The sequence below is a fragment of the Musca autumnalis genome, unplaced genomic scaffold (assembly GCF_047663935.1).
Source record: "Musca autumnalis isolate F117 unplaced genomic scaffold, ASM4766393v1 scaffold_5, whole genome shotgun sequence".
Lineage (NCBI taxonomy): Eukaryota > Metazoa > Arthropoda > Insecta > Diptera > Muscidae > Musca > Musca autumnalis.
In genome coordinates, this window is record NW_027412088.1 from 55,561,283 (window position 1) to 55,581,528 (window position 20,246).

A 20,246-nucleotide genomic window follows, 5' to 3' on the forward strand; every position below is an offset into this window, starting at 1 on the left:
TGAGGGAGTTCTAAAACTGACATTGTATTATTGATAGATATTTGTTGTAGTTTGTTGTTGTTGTGTCCCCTCTGCACATGTTTGTTTTGTTTTTGCTGGTGTCTTCTTTGTGATGGCAATAAAATTGTATGAGTTTATCTCTCGCTTGGTATACATGAATAGTTCCCATCTATTCTTCTACAGCGATAAACCCATTCAATAGCTTACTTGAAAGTGAACACACGCACACACACGGGTGCCATGATACATCTACAAAGTTCTCAATTATAAATATCGTTGCCATCTAATATGCATGTTCAGCACATGTTGTCGTTATTCGCTTCGTTTAACCATTCCCCCAATGGTGGGAGGGGGAGTATAACACTCCCGGTTGAATTACACGTTACCCCATGTGAGTTTTATGCGATGATAATAATAATATCCTCGATATCGATTTATACAATTTAATATGATGACGATTTACATGGTGAGATAACGAGAAGGTAATGAGATGGACGGCAATTAAAATAAATGTCAGGCATATGCTTGTCGTTTGCAATGTCAGTGACGAAAGGTAGGGATTGTGAAGTTTGGAAGCTTATAGGTAAGTGGGGTTTTTTAAGTATGGAAATCTAACTAAGCTCTAACTGAAATCTTAATAAAACTTTAAGGCTGTATAAAATCAGGATATAAGGGACCATAACATATTTTTGGAAAAAATATATGAGAACTTTGTGGAAAATGTTTAACAATATTGATCGATTTGTAGTGCAGGATACCTTTTAAAAATCCCTCTCTGAATAGCTAAGAAAAAACAAATTGTCATTCTCTACTACTCCCCAAAATTAATAAACCTTTTTTTTCGTTTTTATCACAAAATAATTATCACCATCAAGGTTAAGTATCCCCATTATGGTCAATAACAAATTTTAGAATATTAAAATTTGTTTTCAAAACTTGTCATTAATCCTTCTTGGAAGTGGAAAAGAGTTCTTCTTTTGATGTTTATTCAAATAACGACATTGATCCCTTTTTTACTCTTAACACCAGTTATCATATGGTCGGTCGTCCTTTGTGTTGCTTAGTCAAGTTCCCCGAAGTCAAATTTGTTGTGCAATAACAAAATTTCCATTGAAATTGTTATTAGAGTGAAAAAGGATTTCATTAACAAAATTGAAAATAATACCCCATTTTTAGTCCATTTGAAAGGAGCAAAGAAGTAAGCACCTAAACAATAAAAAAACACCAATACACACACACAATAAACCTGTCCCATATTTTATGTGAGTTCTCTTTTTTAATTTATCTTTTGTATCCCTTTTTGCCACATTTTATTACTCAACTGGTTAACAATGTCTTTTTTGTCTGGGGGATTCGACAACATCTGCAAACCGTCTGCATGTAATTTCTTTTCTTCGGCCTTACTGTATTCTTTTACGAAATTAATGAAATTAAATTGTTAGAAATGTAACCAATTATTTCTATTTGTACCACCTGGCTAGTGACTTGAAGAGATTTAAGGTAATTTATACACTAAACACCATTTCTGATAACGCAGGACTGATGGCCTTTTGGGGGTCTTCGAAAGATAGAAAGTCTTCCTAGCATCTTCTAGCCTCTCGAGATCATATACATTACATACCCAGCAAAATGTTCGATGCCAAAGATGCCATTCAGTCATGGGTGCAAGTGAATTGTATATGAGCGTAAACCCCAAAAGATGCTATTCATTTTTGGATCCGAAGCATATAATTTACACAAGTCATTTTTTTTTACCAATGCTCTGGCATGTCATTTTGCAATGACATTATCATTACGACGAGAGTTTTAACAACGTTGGTTGTGGTTTCGAGTCTCCGACAACATCAAGCCTATTTTAAATAATTAATCTTATATATTTAGAAAAATGTGCATAAATAAAACAAGTGGGCCAAGGCTATAGTCGGGTCGGGGCCGACTATGTGATACCCTACCCCACTACCCCTGAGCATAAGCTTCTGACTGGTAAAATTCAAAATATTAAAATTGGGATAGCTTAGCGCCTTTTCTCTGAATGTCTTCATTAATACAGGTCAATTTTGTTGCAACGCATTTTAGTGCATCGTCAGTACAACTCAAATAAAAACAAGTAAAAAAGGATCAGTCGGCTTTGCCGACAGATATATACCCTCAGCCTGTGTGAATTGAAACACTTTTTTTTCCCAAAAAACGTATATATTTAAGGGAGTTTCAAAATGTTGGGCGTATGAACCGACAAAAATATGGATTTGGATAGAAGCTCAAAAGTTTTGCGTGGAAGCTATCTAAAGGAATGGACCGACATAGTCCATTTTGGAAGTGGGTCTTATTTTTAGTGTCATTCCCCTCGATAAATGTCGCGACCACCTGTCGTTTCAGTTGGTCACCATATAATTCAAAGGTTTTGGACCATTATATCAGGAAGCATGGACTTGCCTACGAAAAACATAATATCGCTGTAAACAGGAACACTAGGTAATAAATTTCAAGGGATCCGGGTTGCTCTCTTTTTGAGATATCGCACGTACCATTTTAGCGATTTTTTTCGGACAAGCACTACCTTCGAATTTCAATTTCATCTAACATTCGAAGAAATATTACGATACGCAAAGTGTGGACCAACTCAGTATTTGGTTCGAGAGTTGTCGTGCTCTCCAGTCACTAAATATAGAGGGTTTTTACACCTTTAGGGCTGTTTTCTCAAGAAGTATGGACTTGCCTCTGAAAAACTTTTTACCATCGTAATTGGGGCAGCGAATAAAAGTTGCTTCAACAAAAATCAAAGTGATTCCAGAGGTTTTAAAGTGAACTTATCCCGAATTTTGTTGGAGGTACCCGAAGGAGTGGACAAATATAGCCCATATTCGAACCTGATATATATTTTGTAGATATATTAGGATGTGTAAAGTATCGACCAAATCGGTCACTACTACCAAGGGATATTACGAGTATGCGCACAATTACTATACACGGTGTCATGGGGTTTTTATAACTTTCAGGCTATTTTCGCAGGAAGTATGGACTTGCCCCTGATGAAACTTGTACCTTCGTATAGGGGACAGTAAATAGGAGTTCCTACAACAAAAATCAAAACGATCCGAGAGCAGGTCCTAAACTGAACTTTTCCGAAATTTTGTGTGGGAGATACCCGAAGGAGTGGACCGATTGGGTCCATATTGGAACCTTATCTAAGCCTTTTAGAAATTTCACGATGTGCAAAGTATGGACGTAATCGGTTACTCCCTTCAAGACTTATAGTGCGCACAAATTTTCCGAACGTTTCCGAACTTTTGTGGGGGAGATACAGGAAAGAGTGGAGCGATATAACCCATCTTCGAATTTAAACTAAGTTAGGACAAAATATTACGAAAGCCAAATTTTGGACCAAATCGGTTCATCCGTTCGAGAGTTATCGTGCGCACCAGCCAGACAGACGGACGGACATTGCTCAATCGACTCCAAATTGTCTGAAACACATTTCGTGTAAACATACTTGGGGTCTAAAACCATTATTTCGATGAGGCACATTTTGCCCGTATGAAAGTGTATATACCCTCGTTAGCATAAATGCTGAGGGTATACAAATGTAAAAGTGGGATGTAAGCCAACCATTAATAGGCTTCTTTCTCTGTGAGACCCCCATCAACCCCCAAAATTTCGTGAGGATCCGATAAAAATTCCGACCTGTAGTGTGATTGCACAAAAAATGGACTATTCCGATATCTCAGTTGTTTGACAACCTATGACAACCTACTTCAAATCGTAGTAAAGGTGATATTTTCTACTTACCTTGTCAGGTTTTGCTTTCGATGTACCTCTTACAGAAGAGAGATATTCGCTTTGAAATAAAACGTTGACTTTTTCTCCAAATAAGTTTTGTTTTTCAAATTCCGACCCCTGAATAATATCCGACCATTAGCAAAATCAATAGGTTTTTTCCTCTGTGGGGCCCCCATTAACCCCCAAAATTTCGTGATTACAAGGTTTAGATAGACAGACGGACGGACACACATAGCCAGATCGACTCAGATCGTCGAGACAATCATTATACCCTATACCACAATGTGTGTCCGTCCGTCAGTCCGTCCGTCCGTCCGTCCGTCCGTCCGTCTGTCCATTATAAATTGTAAACACGCTCCAGGCCGCAATTATGGACCGATCGTCACGAAATTTTGTATGGAGGTCGGGTTCAGATCAGAATAGATCCCTATTCTTATTGGTGATGATCGCGAAATATTTAACGGGTGAAATGGACCAAAAACATAATATTTATCCAATTTTCTAGCGGCTCTGTAGGTCTCAATAATAGTCCGATCAACGCGTAATTTTAAATAAGGTAAGAGTATATCACAAAGGAGAAGCTTGCAATTTGAGATGGCGATCGGATAATATTTAGAGGGTTAAATGGACCAAAACTTTTGTGTGAAAATTGTGAAAATTTTTAATATACAGCTTATATCTTAATTCCTGGAAGTGACATTCCGGACAAGTGAGATATACTTGAAAGTGGAACGCTTGACCTTTCAATTGATGCCAATTATGTTGGTGTGCATGATCAGATAACAGAGTTACAGCCTAAAATATTCCGTTATTTGTTTGTAGTGTAATAATAAACTCGCTAGAAGTCGCAATTATACATCAATAGTCACGAAATTTTGAACCGGGTAAGAGTATAGGTCGAAAAAGATGCCTACAATTTTGAATGATGATCTGATATTCTTTAGCGGGCAAAATGGACCATTACTTTTGTATGAAAAATATAAAAATTTTATTTTTGGTCGATATTTTACTTCCTTGAGGACATATATATTTCGCAAAGTAGCCTACATATGGAAAAAACTACTGACCTTTCCTCTGATCTAAATTGCAATAAAGTGTTTGCTAGATAACGGGCCTACTGCCTAATATATAATGGGTTCTGTGTAGAGAACCACATTTTTATCCCATGCTACATATTGTCTCTCCAAAAGATTATGTAACACCACGAAATATTCGTCCTAGACCCCTTATTTGGTATGCCAAAATTCATATCTCGACGAGATAAAGCGATGTGTGTCCGTCCATTAAAAATTGTAAACAAGCTTAAGGCCGCAATTATGGACCCATTGTAACGAATTTTTTAAGGAGGTTATGTTCGGGCCAGAATAGAAATGATTAGTTTTTGGTGATGATCGTGAAATGTTCAGAGGATGAAATGGACCCTCGCCACATAATGGTGTTGGGTATAAACAAAAAATTCATCTCTATTGGATCGAAGGAATGGATTCAAATGCTGATGAAAAGATCGGATCTTTCACGACTTCCTTTGCAAGGGTTAAAATACTGATGAAAGGATCGGATCTTCCAACTTCCATTGCATTGGTTCAAATGCTAATGAACAGATCGGATCTTTCACGACTTCGTTTGAACCAATGCAAAAGATGCCATGAAATCACGTCATCGCATGGAACCCCTTCCTTCAGATTTTGCTGGGTATGTTTTAGTTTTTCATGGCTGATGGACCGTTGAACCTCACCATTTAAGGACATTTTGTAAATATATCGTTTTTTAGCAAATATTGCGATTATAAAACAACAGGCTCCCGAAATTCGTCTACAAATATATTGCGTTTTGTACCAAGGGTCATTTCTGAACAGAGTGGGCGTGATCATCAGTTTTCAACACATAACATATTTAAAAAAGTGAGCGTAGTCCGGTATTTTGGGTCCAAATATGTACCTGAGGTCGGACACAACCCCATTGTCTACAAAAATTAATGCCGAAACCGATATAATCATAAGTTTTGCATATATAAGCGTTTGAACGAAAAGTACAGCACCTCCTCTGAAATTCATAAAGTACGCATTGCCACGGCAGACCTTGAGCGCATCCTTCAAATTTCATGGAAATGGGTTCAGTATTTTGGAGATATGTATAAAACATTTAAACAAGTATACGTGGTCGGGTCTTTAGGTATTCTATGGAGAAGGCCTTTTCAAGGTCGTCTATGGATAAAAAATCGTTTAGGATATTCTATTGATAGAAGGTCTTTTGCGGTCTTCTATGGATAGAAGTCCTTTGATGTCTTCCATGGGCCAAGACCTTTCTGAGGCCTTCTAAAGATAACTGACCTTTCAATGGGCAGAAAGAAAATGAAAGTATGCCATTGCATGGTCTTTAAGAAATATAGGGCCTTTCGATGACTTCTATGGATATGCCTTCTATCCATAGAAGTCATCGAAAGGCCCTATATTTTTAAAAGACCATGAAAAGGCATTCTTTCATTAAAAGAATGTGAGTTCTTTTAAGAATTAAAGGCTGCCTTTGTGAGGTTTTCTACGGAAAGAAGGCAGTTTGAAGTGTCTTAGGGATAGAATGAGTTATTCTATGGATACAAGGGTTTTTGAGGCCTTCTAAGGAATGAATGCCTTTGCAAGGTCTTCTAAGTATAAAGGCCTTCCTCACGTCCACTATGTTTTAAAGGTAGAATGCATTTTGAAGCATTCTAAGGATAAGAGGTCTTTCCAAGATCTACTATCGAAGGCCTGTTGAGGTCTTCTAAGATCTTTTTTCGGTACAAATCCTTTTTCAGGTTTTCTATGAATTGAAGGCCTTTTGAGGTATTGTAAGTGTAGAAGTTCTTTCCAGGGTATTTAAAGGAAAGAAGGCATTTCTATGGTATTCTTAAGATAAAGACCTTCCTAAATTCTACTATGGATGGAAGACTTTTTGAAGACGTCTGAGGATAGAAGCCCTTTCTCAAATCTTCTAATGACAAATGCATTCATAAGGCCTTCTTAGGCCTTGTGATGACGTCTACGGAGAGAAGACCTTTCCGATGTACTTAAAGGAAATAAGGCCTTTCTTAGATCTTCTATAGATAGAATAAAATTCGTTCGTGAGATCTTCTAAGTTATTCTAAGGTCTTTCATGTATAAAAGGTCTTTGAAGGTATTTTATGGATAGAAAGCCTTTCTACGGTCTACTGTGGATAGAAGGCGTTCCTAAGGTATTCTTAGGCCTGCCGAAGGTCTATAATGGATATAAGGCCTTTTGAGGAATTCTAAGGTCTTCAGTCTTCGGCTTTAAAGGCCTTCGCAAGGTGTACTATGGAGAGAAGGCGTTCGTGAGACTTTCTAAGTACCTCAAAGGTCGTTCATAGATAGAAGGCTTTTTAAAGTCTGTGGATAGTCTATGGATAGAAGGTATTTTTTGGATAGAAAGCCTTGCTACGGAATATTATGGATAGAAGGCGTTCCTAAGTTTTTCTTAGGCCTTCTATGGATATAAGGCATTTTGAGGAATTGTAAGATTTCTTCCTAAGGTGTACTATGGATAGAAGGCGTTGGTTAGGTCTTCAAAAACCTTTCTAAAGTCTTCTATAAATAGCTGGCCTTCGAGGTCTTCTATGGATAGAAGACCTTTTGAGGCCTTCTATGGAAAGAAGGCCTTTAAAGTTACTCTATGGATAGAATCCCTTTTGAGATCTTCTATGGAAAGAAGGTCTTTCGAGATGTTTTATGGTCGTTTATGGATAGGTCTTCTATTGATAGACGGTTTTTTAGGACTTCTAAGGATAGAAGGCCTTTCTAAGGTCTAAAAGGCTTTTCTAAGGTTTTCTATGGATAAAGGGCCTATCCATGGTGTTCTAAAGATAGAAGGCCTTTTGAAAACTTCTATGGATCGAGGGCCTTTCTTTTGTCTTCTACGAATAATTTCGTTCTTAAGGTCTTCTGTGAATTGAAGGCCTTCTGAGGTCTTGTGAAGATAGAATATTTTTTGAGGAATTCTAAGGATAGAAGACCTTTTGGGGACTTTCTAAGGATAGAATGCCTTTTTAAAGTCTACTGTGGATAGAAGGCATTTTGAGGCTTTTTAAGGATAAATCCCTTTCTAAGATCTACCATTCTAAAATCTTTTTTGGATAGAAGGCCTTTTGGTGTCTTCATGGATAGAAGGCCTTTCTAAGGTCTTCTACGTATAGAAGGCCTTTTGAAGTCTTTTAGGCCTGTCTGCGGCCGTGTGAGGTCTTTAGTGATGGAAGGTCTTTTGAAATCTTTCGTGGAAAGAGGTATTTTGAGACTTTTAGTTACAATTCTTAGGGGTCACAACACTACTCCACCAAAAACTGCCAACATAGGTTAATTTTTAGGTATAGCCTATAACGTTACCTCCCGATTTTTGGTATTTTAAGGGTTCTAGCTACAATTATTATGAGAACGAGCTGTAGATCTACATTTAAGGTTCTTTGGGAACCATTTAACATAACTCCCGATTTTCGTATTTTGAGAATTTCAGGTTTATTTCATAACCCAATTTGCTGTAATTGAATATAGGTGCATGTTACCATAACACATCGGCCCCATATAACGGTACCTCCCGGTTTTCGATATTTGCAGGGTTTTAGCATAATTTTTTGACTGAACTACCCGTAATTTGATGTTTGATGTTCCCTGCAGTCACGAAACTTCTCCACAGAACATTGTCAGCATAGATCCATGTATTTTCGGTATTTTGAGGGATTTAGCTACATTGTTTGACGGAATTACCCGTAATTTAACATTTTATGTTTCCCTGAAGTCACAAAACTTTTCCACCAAAAATGGTATACATAGGACCACACTTTGATATAGAAAATTATTGGTAAAATTACCACCAGATTGAACATATGTTTTAAAATATATTGAATTTCATATTTTCCGAATAAAGGCTACAGCATTCCGAAAAAAAAACTTGAAATAAATAAAATTTAGAAACAAAGAGTTTCAGTTGTGTGCCCGTTTTTTTGATCTGTCCATAGATGAATGTATAAATTTGTTGTTGAAGTTCTGCCTCATTCGAAACAGTGACTGCCGGGTCAAAATGTCTACAAAATATAGTGAGTTATTCCGTTCTCGAACGATGTCTATAAATATTAAAACGTGGGCTGTTTTATAATAAACAGAAAATCAGTGCATTAAACGTCAAGAGTATAAGATCTGTATTGGAGAAAGCAACCATGATTAGTTGTGCACATTTCTTTTACGTCACTGTCTGATGATATAGTATGTACATACATATATCTGTCGATGGAGTTGATATTTTTTTGTTTTGTTATCAGTACATGTTTCCCTACTGGCATTGAAATTTCTTGGTTATAGTCCTAATGTGCATACTTATGTACCCATATCAAAGCCTGCACCCACTATCCTTTAAAATTCTAACATTATTTAAAATTTTTAATGACACCCATTTAATTATCATATTTGTAATATATTTTTGGGGATAACAGAAAATTTCATGAATGTGACATTTCATTCATTTTTATTTTGGGTCCAACCCAACTTCAGGCAACAACGTTGGTAATTATTAATTTTCACCTTGTTCTCGTGTTTGGAATGTAATACCCCCCATCCCTTTTTAAAAACTTTCCCAACAAAACATGTGAATATTCTCACATACGAAAATAGACATGTGTAGACTGACAATACCCTTCCTGAGGAAGGTTTTCTTTACGTTGTGGTCTTGCGTGTGTGTGATTGTGTGATAACCACGACATTTCTTTTTGTTAAATAAAATGTTAATGAGGTTTGCCAAGAAAATTGTTAAAGGCATTAACATGTCTCTTTCCACATTTTTTGTTTGTTATATTTTAACAATTCATTGTTAAAATAACGTTAACATTTTGTTATACAACTTTTACAAAGATGTAATTAGTTAATGATGATGTAACAAGGTGTAGCTAGGGAAATGAGCCAAAAGAAAAGCAACAAACTACTGGAAAAATACCAGAGTTGGTTGGGATGAGAGAGTAATGTTTTAAAGGGAATAAACATATTTTTAAGGTGACCAAGAAAATTCTTTACTGAGACTAGAAGGATGGATGGATGGAGAGATTTCGTTCTGTGACTCAGACATGACATTAAAATGCTGACTAATTTAGTCTGACCAAATTCAATATCAAATATGTCAGAATGCTTTTTTAATGTTGCTTAGAATGGGTGAGGTAGGGAATGCAAGATACCAAGCAGGCTCTAAGGTGGTAAAACCCAGGACTTATCTTGGTTTCTCTTTCATCTCAAGTGGACACTGACCTCCCCGTGGTTACCACCTGGGGAGATGCATTTAACACCCGTTAAATGTACTGAGCTTACATGTGCCGCGCTTTCAACCACAAGAAGGTTAAAAACTTGAGTTGAGGGAAAAAGCTAACATTTCAACATGCGTCTTATATGATCCAATGCCCAATGCGGACCGTGACAAGGACAAACAGACCAAATATGTAGGCAAAAGAATACCACTTTATTTGAACCAGTGCCTTTTTGACGGGACAAAACGTGGAATTGATGGGTCATCTGCCGTACAGCCCTGACTTGGAACTCAATGACTTCATTTGATTCCCTCACATCAAGGAAAAAGGGCGTGGTCAACGATTTTCGTCGCCAGAAAATGCTGTTAAAGCGTTCAAACCCCATGTTTTGGAGGTGTCTCTATCGGAGTGGAAAAGTGCTTCAACAATTGGTTGGTGCATGAGAAAGTGTATAAATTATACTGGAGACTATTTGAGAAAACAATAAAACTTTTGTCGATGGTAAATATTCGCGTTTTCATTGTTAGGCCCTCGTAGCTCTCATATAACGGAATCAGCCTTAAGGTTTTTTTTGGAGGTTTGAACAACATTTTCCAATCAATTTATCTGTAAATAATTTTTTAATTCTGCTCTACTGATGCGACAACTGATTGACCAACTCAGACTGAATTCAAATACCTAATTATAAAAACCTAATGATTAAATATGCAGCACCATAAAAGAAGAAACTTGGGACCCCTACAAAACTAGTGAAAAGGAATCTTCTGATGGTGATACAAGTTTGAATGCGTTAGGAAATGATGGATTATCGTGAATGATGCACTAAATAATTATTCATGTATAAGTTATTAATATTTGACTTTTGTCGAATGGTAATTATATTCCGTTTAAAATTACTTATTATTTCAAAATTACTTAAAATAAATTGCAATTTTAATGAATTACTTACCCTCAACTGTCTAGTTATAAATGCATTCATCAGTTTGCTGCCTTGAATTCTGTTACTGTTATGTTCATATTCCAATAAATGTATTTAGTTTTTAATACTTTAATTATTTCACAGCTTAACGCCCACTTTTGACACATTAAATCACATTTCCTCGTAAATTGTCCATCAAATTGAAAGGTATTCTATATTTTTGTTATTTTTATTTAATTTCCACTTTTATCCTCATTAACACAAACACATTTTTAAACATTTAAAATTCATTCGTGCGCTTTGTGAAAATTATTTATTTTTTTAGGTTTATTATTTTAAAACTGGGTTTTCGTCTGAAACGAAAAGAAAAGTAAATATAATTAAAATAATTTTTCTTTACCACCGCCTAGCCATAAAAACAGTGTAAAACCGGACGTTGGTTTAATTTTTTAATTCAAGCGAAAATTCTTTATTATTTTGCTTATGGGGCAAGTTTTTGTTTTTTACGATTCTTTCGACTTTATTTAACCCAACCAAACCAAACCCCTTTTTGTTTCATGTTTTTCTTCTTTATGGGTTAGTTTGGGGTTTTTTTTATTATTATGGTTTACATGTTATGGTTGTGTGCGGGTGTGTGTGTGTGTTTGCTTGTGCCTGTGGTTAGTTTTTATGATGCTCAAAGATCCTTTGTTGAAAGCTCGAAAATTGTTTCACAATTCCAAGGATATTTTTAGCAGCATTCTTTTGTCCGCCGTACGTATCGTGTGGTTTATTTTTAGGTCTTGCTTTACAATCTACTAATTACAGTTTTAATTTTCTCTATTCGTTGTGTTGGCTGAACGATGAACAATGAATGAGTGGCCAGCCGGCCGACCGGCCGTCGTCCACCTTGACCATAAACATTTTAATGGTTAGTAATTTTTGTCGAATCATCACATAATTTTACACAAAATCAGGGATCGTTGAATTGTTGATAATCTTTAGGGATGATGTTGGCATTTCTCCCTTGCAAAAAAAAGGAAATTTATGTTCCCTGCCTAAACAAACATAAACTTCATTTGATAAAATTCTTAAATTTTATGTAATTATTACTTTTGAGGTGAAGAATGAATATGATGCAAGGGTAAGACCACACTGCCTTCTCGTAGAAGACCGCAGATCTTCTTTTGGAAGACCACAATATCTTCTTATGGAAGACCACAAGGTCTTCCTGTAGAAAACCCAAGTCCTTCTAAGAGAAGACCATAAGGTCTACTCATCAAAGAACTCAAGGCCTTTTTAAAGAAGACCGCAAGGACTTCTTATGGCAGACCCCAGGCACTTATTGCAGAAGACCACAAGGTCTTTTTTTAGAAGACCACACGTTCTTCTTTTAGAAGAACCCAAGGTTTTCCCGTGAAGACCACGAAGTATTCTCATTGAAGACCACAAGGTCATCCCATGGATGACCACAATGTCTTCTCATGGAAGAGCGGAAAGTCTTTTTATAAAAGACTACAGGATTTTCTCATGCAATTCCACAAGGTCTTCTTATAGAAGAGCGCAAAGTCTCCTCATGGAAGATATCAAAGTTTTCTCATGGATGACTTCAAGGTCTTATCATGGAAAACCACAAGGACTTTTTAGAGAAATCCACGAGACCTTCTGAAAGCAGCAAGAAACACTTTTTATAAAAGACCACATTTTCTTCTTAAAGAGGACCACAATGTCAACTTGTAGAATATCAAAAGGTCCTATTCTAAAAGACCACAAAGTCTTCATGAAAGACAACAAGGCCTTCTCATGGAAGATTGCAAGGTCCTCTCATGAAAGACCTTAAGGCCTTCATTAATACCTTGTGGTCTTTCATGAGAAGGCTTTGTGTTCTTTTATGAGAAGTTTTGTTGTCTTCAATGAAGAGAACTTGTAATCTTCCCTGAAAGACTTTGTTGTCATCCGTGAGAAGACTTTGTGGTCATCTATGAGAAGACCTTGTGGTCTTCCATGAAAAGACCTTGTGGTCTTATTAAGAAGACCTGAAGACCTTGTAGTCTTCCATGAGAAAACCCTGTGGCCATCCGTGAAAAGAGCTTGTGATCTTTCATGAGAAAACTTGTGCTCTTCCATGAGAAGACTTTGATGTCTTTAATGACAAGATCTTGTGGTCTTTCATGAGAAGACTTTGTGGTCTTCCATGAGAAGACTTTGTAGTCACATATGAGAAAACCTTGTGGTCTTCTATAAAAAAGACCTTGTGGTCTTATTAAGAAGAACTTATTTTTCCATGAGAAGAGCTTCTTGTCGCCCGTGAAAAGATTTTGTGGTATTTCATGAGAAAAACTTGTGGTCTTTTATGAGGAGACCTTGTGGTGTTCCATGAGAAGACTTTGGGGTCATCCATCAGAAGACCTTGTGGTCTTCTATGAGAAGACCTTTAAGTGTTCCATGAGAGGACTTTGTGGCCATTCGTGAGAAGACCAAAAGAAGATTTCGAGGTCTTCCAAGAGAAGACTTTGTGCTCATCATGAGAAGGTCTTGTGGTTTTCTATAAGAAGACCGTGGGGTCCTCCAAAGTAAACTTTTTGCTCATCCATGAGAAAACCTTGTGGTCATCCGTGAGAAAACCTTGAGGTCTTTCATGAGAAATGCCTGTGCTGATCAATGAGAAGACCTTGTGTTCCTCCATGAGAACATTTCGTGGTCTTCCATGAAAAGACTTTGTGGTCATCTATGAGATGACCTTGTGGTCTTCCATGAATAGATTAAGGTCCCCAATTTTTTTCTATGGAAGAAAGTATTCATATAGGAGAGTACAGGGTCAACTATTCTTGGTACAGAATACCACAATTAATTATTATAGAAGTCTTCAAGGTCTTCATATGTAAATCTTTAATGGCTTCTTGTGGAAGGGCTGAAGGTTTTCTTATCAAATACCTCAAAGTTCTTTATGATGATTTTCCGATCATTTTTATACCCTCAACATTTTTGCTAAAGAGAATAACTACACTTTCATACGGGACAAAGTCCGTTTCAGGCAATTTGGAGTCGATTTGATCATGTCCGTCCGTCTGTCTGGAGCGCACGATAACTCTCGAATGGATCAACCGATTTGGTCCAAAATTTGGCTTTCTTAATATTTTTCCAAACTTAATTTAAGTTCGAAGATAGGTTATATCGATCCACGCCTTTCGGTACTTCTCACACAAAATTTCGGAAAAGTTCAGGTTAGGACCTGCTCCCGAATCGCTTCAATTTTTGTTGTAACAGCTTGTATTCACTGCCCGCTATACGATAGTACAAGTTTCATCAGGGGCAAGTCCATACTTCCTGAGAAAATAGCAGGAAAGGCGCAAAAACCCCTATGACACCGTGTATAGTGGTTGGAGCGCAAGATTACTCTCGAACGGAACAACCGATTTGGTCCAAAATTTGGTCTTCGTAATATTTTGTCCAAGCATAGTTTAAGTTCGAAGATACGCCATATCGGTCCACTCCTTCAGGTACCTCCCCAACAAATGAAATGTTCGGAAAAGTTGTTCGCACGATAACTCTTGAAGCGAGTAACCGATTTGGTCCATACTTTACACATCGTGAAATTTCTACCAGACTTAGATGAGGTTCCAATATGGACTCAATCGGTCCACTCCTTCGAGTACCTCCTACACAAAATTTCGGAAAAGTTCAGTTTAGGACCTGCTCCCGAATCGCTTCGATTTTTGTTGTAACAGCTTGTATTCCCGGCCTTCCTTAGAAAATAGCCTTAAAGTTGCAAAAAAACCGTGTGTATTGATTGGAGCGCAAGATAACTCTGTCCACATTTTGGCCATTGTTATATTTTGTCCAAACTTAGTTTAAGTTCGAAGATAAGTCATAAAAGTCCACTCCTTCAGGTATGTCCCCACAAAATTTCAAAAATGTTCGAAAAATTGTGCGCACGACAACACTAGGAGAGAGTGACCGATTTAATCCATACTTTACACATCGTAATATATCTACCAGATATTGATCAGGTTCGAATATGGACTATATTTGTCCACTCCTTCAGGTACCTCCCACACAACATTTCGGATAAGTTCACTTTAATACCAGCTCTCGAATCACTTTGATTTTTGTTGGAGTAACTTCTTGAGAAAACAGCCCAGAAACAGAAATGGACATTGTAATATTTGTCCGAACTTAGTTTCAGTTCAAAGATGAACCATATCGGTCCACTCCTTTGGGTATCTCCGACACAAAAGTTCAAAACTTTTCACTAAAATGGCGCAAACGATAAATCTCGAAGGCATTAACCGATTTTGTTCATAGTAGTATTTCTACGAGACATAGATCATATTCGAAGACCTTTGACCTTGAATTTCTCTGCAACTACCAGACCGAATTCGTCTGAAAGCTGATTGTGTTATCTTGTAACGCTCAAAAGTCGTGATTACTCGTTTTTGATTACATTGAACTAGCGAAATGCAGTTGTTTCAAACGTAACGGTCAGAATGTCCCCTAGTGGCCAGTCATGAAACTGATATTCAGTGATGGCAATGCCTGGCGCCAAACAACCAAACTAGTACGCCGATGAAAATGGAATCGATCGACGGCCATCCACTAGAAGGTATAAAAGGAGATGCTGTGGAGACAATCGAGGCAGTCTGTTGGCGGTTGTTGAGTCAAGTGGTGTGAAAACAAATCCTTGGATTTTGTGGGAGTAGAGTAGATAGTATTTTCTATGTAGTTAAGTGGTGTTGCAAAACAAAACCTTGACTCTGTGGAAAATAGAGTAGATGTAGTTTCTACGTAGTCGAGTGGTGTGAAAACGAACCTCGACACGTAGAAGAATTAGTGTTTGTCCCGTCGAGTGGGGTTGTAAAACGAACCTCGACGCATTGTAGAAATAGTGTCTGTCTCGTCGAGTGGGGTGCAAACGAACCTCGACGCGCCGTAGAAATAGTGTCTGTCTCGTCGAGTTGGGTTGTAAAACGAACCTCAACGCGCCGTAGAAATAGTGTCTGTCTCGTCGAGTGGGGTTGTAAAACGAACCTCGACGCACCGTAGAAATAGTGTCTGTCTCGTCGAGTGGGGTGCAAACGAACCTCGACGCGCAGAAGAATTAGTGTTTGTCCCGTCAAGTGGGGTTGTAAAACGAACCTCGACGCACCGTAGAAATAGTGTCTGTCTCGTCGAGTGGGGTGTAAAAGAACCTCGACGCGCAGAAGAATAATGTTTGTCCCGTCGAGTGGGGTTGTAAAACGAACCTCGACGCACCGTAGAAATAGTGTCTGTCTCTTCGAGTGGGGTGCAAACGAACCTCGACGCGCCGTAGAAATAGTGCCTGTCTCGTCGAGTGGGGTTGTAAAACGAACCTCGACGTTTCGACAACACCTCAGCGCGTACCCGACCGCCTCTGCATCATCCGGACGTCGGTGCTGTGTTTACGTCGTTGCAAAACGCCGTGCCTCAAGCATTTGTCGGGCCACGGCTGTGCCAAAACATATGCAATTGCACCGTCGCCATTCAACGAGTCGCTGCCATCCGTTCTGACGACAGATTCATCGAGCCGCTGCTGCGCTAAAGCCTGTGCCTACCGCTTTGTCCCCAATTTGCTGTGTCCCGCTGCCGCCGTGTAAAAGCCTCCTCAAACCTGACTCGTCCAGCATATCATCGCGTGCCAAAATTTCTTCGTATAAACTTGCCCGACCATCTATGTACCAGTATATTTAGTGTTAAATAGGTGTAGTGTTAGTGTGATAAAAATTAGTTAATAAAGTGTGTTTATAACGTATTATGAAAAAAAAAAGGAAATCAACTGATGTGTTTCTCTCTAATGTCTCTAAATCAAAAATAAATTTTTGTGACGACCCTGGCCCCGCTGAACCTACCCCAGCTTCAAAGTAGAAAATACGTCGTCACAATCTGTCTAACAAAAAAGAATTACGAAAATATCTCTATCCGTTTAATAGTTACAGCATTTTGACCAGGAAAAAACGATTCTGAACCACTGTTCGATGGTACGAGTTTTATCAGGAGCAAGTTCATACTTCCTGAGAAGCTAGCCCGAATTTTGTCCAAATTTAGTTTATGTTTGAAGATGGGCACTATCGGTGCGCACCTTTCGATATTATCCAAACTTTGTATCTCCTAATATTTTGTCCAACTGTAGTTTTAATTACGAAATGGTCGTTATCGTCTTCTCCTTGTCTAAGTCTATATATCATATTTTCCGTGTTCAAGTACATGCGGCCTGGCATACTGGTCCAAAAGTTATACGATGACGCACTGAAAAGACTAGTGGGCGCGATATCAACCCGAAAAAAAGATCCAATTCCATTATGGACTATGTCGGGCCATTCTTTTGTGTCGGGAAGTTCAAATGTCCAAAAAGGGCCACGCTATTCACATAGACTGAGGGTATATCTCTGTTGGCAAAGCCGACTGATACTTTTTACTTGTTTCTATAAAAGAAGGTATTCGTATAGCCAAGTACAGGGTCTACCATTTTTGATACAGAATACCACAATTAATTACTACAGAAATCTTCAAGGTCTTCATATAAAAGTCCTTAATGTCTTTTTATGGATGTCCTTAAGGGTTTCCTATCGAAGTCCTCAACGTCTTTACACATAGTTCTTTATGACGATTTTCCCATCTTTTTGCTATGAGAACTTTGTCCACTACAATGAAATATATTGATTTTCTAAAAGATTTCTAAGACCTATTGAAGAACCAGGGATATTTTATGCGAAAGCCAACAGTTCTTATATAAGAAGATCACCTGCTTATCTATAAGAATACGTATTAAGACTTGCATCTTCACAACTACTACAGGTCTACTTATTATAGGCCTTCTTATAGAGAACGGCTAGTTCCTATAAAGGGTCCTTTCAGAGGAGACCATTAGGTCCTCTACAGAAGACCACTCGGTCTTGTTATAGAAGATTACCAGATTTTCTTCTAGAAGTTGGTAAGTGTTCTTTTAGAAGATTTTTTAGAATACCTGATATTCTAATAGAATACAACTAGATCTTATAGAGTACAACAAAGTATTATAATAGAGATTCACAAGATATTCTTTTAGAAGACCATTGTAGATCTCCAATGGTGAGGGAAGACTAAAGGGTTTTTTAGGAGACCATCAGGCTTTATTATAGATGGACACAGTGTCTTCTCGATGAATAAAATGTGGGGATAATTTTAAGATAAATTTGATTAGATGGCCGGCTCTAAATTTGGTTGGCTGGCCTGTTCCTTTCTTGACGTTTTTTCTGAACATTACAATATTGGCTCTGCATGGTGCTCTAGAACCATCGTTAAATGAAATAAGCTTACACCTGGGAAGTTTTTGCGCATTCTGAAACTACAACTTTTTTAATAAATCGCGGCCAAAGCTCAACTTTTTATAGTTTTTTTTTAGGTTTTCACGACTTTGCTTGGAAATCGCAAGTCGAATCGAAGTCGGATTAGAGAAAATATTGTAGCTGTAAAATCTCTCGACCTTTATGATGCGTTCATAGGCTTTACCATTTTTGAGATATAGAAGTTCAAATTGGGAAAATTCACTGACTGTATCGTCTCTTTATAAACCAATGTCATTACTGCAATTTCCCAACTAAAAATTGTATATCTCAAAAATGGTACAACCTAGGAAAAAATTACGAAAGCCAATCTTGTAGAGAATTTTTACAGCTAAAAGATTTTTTCTTGTCCCACTTCGATAGGTATTGCGATTTAAATGCAAAATCGTGAAAACCTTAAAAACCCCTAAAAATTTAAACTTTGACCGCAATTTATTTAAAAAAATCCCTCCAGCGATTTTCTCTTGTTTTTTTAATTTTTTCTCAGCTATTACATTGCAGTTTAAGAATCCGCAAAAACTTCCCAGGTGTGAGCGGTTATTAATTAAAGTTATACTCAGGCGATATAGTCAGTGCATTGTCCCATTTCGAATTTCTATATCTCAAAAATGGTAAAACCGACAAAATATCATAAAGGTCAGTCTGGTAGAAAATTTTCACAGCTACAATATTTTCTCTTATCCTATTTCCAAGAAAAATCGTAAAAACCTAAAAAACCCCCAAAAATGTGATCTTCGATCGCGATTTTTTTAAAAAGCGCTCCGGCGATTTTTTTCCCCAATGAACAAACTTTAAATGAAAAGAGCTTACATCTGGGAAGTTTTTGCGGATTCTGAAACTACAATGTTTTAATTAAAGTTGGTTCAAGAGCACCGTGTCTGATTTCTTTGGTGACCTTTGAAGCATTCCAGTACCGCAAAAGATGGTTCTTAGCAGACTTGGCGGGCTGCCAATGAAGATCTTTTCTTTAGCTGTGTTCTGATTTTGTATTTCGCTTCAAATGATGGACCAGCAAGCAATAAGTCTTTAAGTTGAAAGGTATAATTTTTTTTATTTTTAGAAAAGTTTAAAAATGTTTCGTATTCAAACTGTTTTGCTATTTAACCGCTGTTCACTTCCATTCACTTCAACTGTTGGCTGACTTGGTTGAGGTTTTGTTCCCTTTTGATTAACCTTCTTAATCGGATTTAAAGTAATTTAACATTTTCTCCGTTGTTTTGTTTGTCGTTTTTTTTTTTGTTTTTGCTTTTATCTTGCGCATTGTCCTGTAATAGCTGACCACATGCAAAAGTTTATGTCAAGGGTGGAGCTTACTGCAGTCGAAAGCCATTAAAATACATTTAAAAGATTTTTGTTTGTTTCTATTTAAATTTCCTTTTTTTAGAAAATGAAGGGAAATGGGGCTTAGCATAAAACATCTATAAGCCTTTAAAATGGAAATTTCACGAAGTTTGTTTTTATGGATATTTGTAAAGGTTTTAGGCAGCAGTTAACTTTATATAAGGACCTTTCGGTCACTCATAAAAATATGTTGTTTAAAATTTATTTTGTAGTTTAATGCACTATAGACAATGTGGATGGAATTCACTGGATGGAAAGCAGAGAGAAAGAGAATTTAGTTGTTAACCTCGTCAATAAGAGATTTAATACTTCATCTCTCTCCTTATGAAATTAGTCTGCACGGGCAGACACAGTCATTTACGAATATCTCTTATTATGATGACCACTATGCCGTTAAGAAATACCACATGAAAACCATTCATATTTAATGGAGGCATACTACAGAGGTCCTACACACACAAACAAAAAGCTCGCCTTCTCTATTTTATGCCAGAAATAAATGTGATTGATTTCCGCCTCCAATTAAAAGTAAATTACTTTGTAATTAGAATCATTAATATTGAAAGACCATTAGTTTTGATGGGTTGGGAGTGTTATACTCAAATGTATTAGAAGTGCACCA

The 20,246-nt window shown here is 37.3% G+C and overlaps 1 protein-coding gene across 3 annotated transcripts in view; it reads right to left on the minus strand.

Moving 5' to 3' along the window:
• Positions 1 to 20,246, minus strand: part of LOC141405224 (protein qui-1) — a 442,299-nt gene that overhangs the window by 381,385 nt on the left and 40,668 nt on the right. For all 3 annotated transcript variants that reach the window (XM_073989320.1, XM_073989317.1, XM_073989318.1), the window contains exon 2: positions 10,995 to 11,317. The gene's annotated coding sequence lies outside the window, so the exon portion shown is untranslated. The remainder of the gene's footprint in view (positions 1 to 10,994; positions 11,318 to 20,246) is intronic.